Genomic DNA, 3,320 nt, shown 5'->3' on the forward strand with positions numbered 1-3,320 from the left:
AAAATTGTGGTTAAGATAGAGGAATAAGGTAGCCTGGCATTGAATCTCATCTCCACTGCAAAAAGGTAAAAGCTGTATGTTATTCCCCTTCCTGCTCTGACATTTAATTAGCCAGCGCAGGAACACCAACCCAGGAGGCAGGGCTGTGTACTCAGAGCAGGGACAGATCTCTGGTCACCGTTAGCACATGCTCTCTCCAGACAGTCCTCACGAGCCTTTCAAGCTGGCATTGCCTAGGGGAGGAAAGGCAGCCTTGGCTCACACAAAGAAAACACTTAGTAATATCATGCCTATTTATTGCTGGTGTATTGTATTTAGACACTTTTTTATGTGTATATATATAAACCAATTAATAACAGTGGGAATGATAGAGCACAGATTCGAAGTAACTGGAGGCAGGGGAAGCCAGAGGGGCTTGAAGGTTCACTCTGCCCCTCTGCAAAACGTTGGCTATCCTTTGTTGAAGGATATTAATTAATTAATCCTTCAGATAAATGTGAATGAGGGAGGTCCTGAGGTCAGGCTTCCCTGGGTTAGGGTTCTGACACCTGCATCCTCTGAGTCGGTGGCCGAAAAGAGCAACGTTACGAAATATTTTGAGAAGTTTCTAAGCAGTCAACAAAAGTGCTTTTGCTGAATTCAGCTGGCATTTAATTATTTCTGCCGTCAGAAGCTGTGTAAGATGAGCAATAGATGTAACCTTTTCATGACAACACCTTTTCTCGTCAAGGCAATATTCAGTACAAACAAAAACATCATCTTGTTTTCTTGTGTTAAATGGGGAAATGTGCTATTCAGAAACACCAGACCATACATTATTTTTAAATACAAAGAAAGATGTGTAAACAACCTTGTGCACTTGAACTGAAAAGAAAAAAAAAGGAACAAGAAATAGTATGAGACTAGTTGGCACTGCTTTTTTTACAACCTTAGGAGAATATCTTCTAAACACAAAAAGAGTAGATCAGGAAATCCTTGGACCAAATTGACAAGGCAAAAACTAGACCTAACTGGTAATTAAAATTAAAGGATAGGTTCTAATAGTTCTTATTACAATCTCTGTGAGAGAAGCTGTCTTACAGGAGCTCTCTCCCAGAGCTAGAAAGAGGAAACCACCCATCCCATGGTCCTTCCCACTCATTTCAGGAAAGTCCCACACTCTGAAACGTGAACTTGCAACCAAGTAAACACTTGCAGGACTTTTTCCCCTGCTTTCTTTTTCCTTTTTTTTTTTTTCTTTTTTTTCAGCAAGATGGCCAGATGGCTTAGTCAGCCGAGGATGTTTCTTTTGCAGTCTTTGCAGGGGGCCAGGCAGGCACACAAATAGGCATCATTTTAAACAGCCTGAAAACCATACTTCTGCAGTTCTGGGAGTGGCTGGTGGCAGGCACACCACTCAGGCCATTCTAGCAGGTAAGGAGTGGCAGCATCACAAAAAAAAAAAGCTTCATTTTTTGTTGGGGGGGGGGGGGGGGTTCTGTCCTTCTTCTATGAGTATTTTGTCTACAAGGAAGCAACACTTAGACTCCAAGTACAGTAAAAAAATGAGGCTCTCTAAGCACTATCAGAACAATCTGTCCCAATACCCATCCATCCACAGCACCTGACATCTCTGTAAAACATCTTCAAAGCTTGCCAGTCTCCCAAGTCTTACGGTTGTCCGTAGTGCCAGCAATGAGGTCGGTCAGCAGCATCAGGTTATTGGGCTGTAAAAGGTCAAATGCACCCACTGCTCAGCCCCAGCACGGCAGGGCAATGAGGGTTATGAAGACAAGGGCCTGCAGGGAGATGAGGAAGATACTCCAGTGATTCTCAGCACTGATGAAGCTGAACAGCAGAATGCAGCTGGCCCAATCACGTCTGCTTGTCTCTCCCTCTGTAAATGAGAGGACAAAACTGATACTTGGTATTATTAGCCTAAAGCGCTTAAAATCTCTTGACTATGACAAAGCACCTGCAGGTGCTGGCAAGTGTTTTGCAATCAGGTCTGCTTTGTCTGCTTTTACCCTGGGATGAGAAGAAAAAATGGATATAATGTCCAAAAGTTGAGTCTGTTTAAATTAACCTGTTAACTGGCTGAAATTACAGAAACACTCATCTGAAAGCCACCTCATTGCAATCACTGTTACACATTCCCTTTCCTCTCTGATCACAAAGGCTGGCAGGCTGCCTCTTCATTTACAGGACCAGTGCTTTCTGCTCCAGCCAGGGCTGAAAGAAAATCCAGTGGGTCAGATCAGAAATGATGCAACCTGCTAGTGCTCTGCTTCAGCAGGCTTTCAGGTGGTTAGACCAGGTGAGGATCTACTCTTCTGATTTGAAAATCCCTTCTAGTTACCCAGTACAGACATGTGCAACTGCCACTGACCCCAGCTTTAGTAGACAGCACTTAATCATCTGAGTGTTTGCAACAGTGTAATATGTCCTCTTTGCCAGATTCTTGTGAGGTTCCTTCTTCCAGTTTCATTGGAATTTGATAATCTCTAAGTAAAATACAGCCCAATTCACATTTCCACTATTTATTATAACTGGTGACATCTTCACAATTTCAGATAAAAACACTAAACAGTTTTTTTCTTGAACTAAATACTTGAGAGGTTCATCATCTAAAAGTAAGTTGGTGAATAAGATCTGAAGTTTAATTTATTACATTTGCTAAGTCTTCTATTATCAAAAACTAAAACTCTACTAAGGCAGCTCTTCAGCACCAAATAAGTCTGTACATCAGTAGAGAACTGAGTACCCATCGTGAAGTGCCCAGGTGATTAATTCAAGCACACGTTTACAGATATTTCCGAATCAAAGCCTGTAAAGTAACGGGCACGCTATAAGTGTGCCCAGAATTCAAAACCAGTGTACTTTGCTTTTGCTTTGCTAAAATCAAATATTTTATCTGCCAAATAATTTCCTTAACAGAATAAAACTGAGGAGAGGCCTTAAAGAGTATTTCATTATTTTGGCTACTTGGAGCCGCAGGAGAGTAGCATTTACCTGCTGCATGCGAGCAACCATCTGTTTTTATCCTCTAACTTGCTTTAAAATGTCCAGTTTCATCTGGCTCAAACTATTACTGAAAAAGAGTGAAAAGAAAGTAAAATTATGTGTATTTATCAGCCATTACCAGCTTGAGCCTCACAAGGGAATTCTCCAGAAAACTCCATTATGCACACTTAGCAGTAGATGCTCCTTTCTCCTTACCTCTCCCTGAAGTTTAAGTGAAGAAACAACTGAGTAATAACAACATACATAAAAAGAAACCTTGCAATATTATTTGCTGTGTAAAACATGACTGAGGCTTTTACCAAAGAAAATGGTTTATT

The sequence above is a fragment of the Pterocles gutturalis genome, unplaced genomic scaffold, assembly GCF_000699245.1.
Source record: "Pterocles gutturalis isolate BGI_N339 unplaced genomic scaffold, ASM69924v1 scaffold9911, whole genome shotgun sequence".
In the NCBI taxonomy this organism is placed as follows: Eukaryota; Metazoa; Chordata; class Aves; order Pterocliformes; family Pteroclidae; genus Pterocles; species Pterocles gutturalis.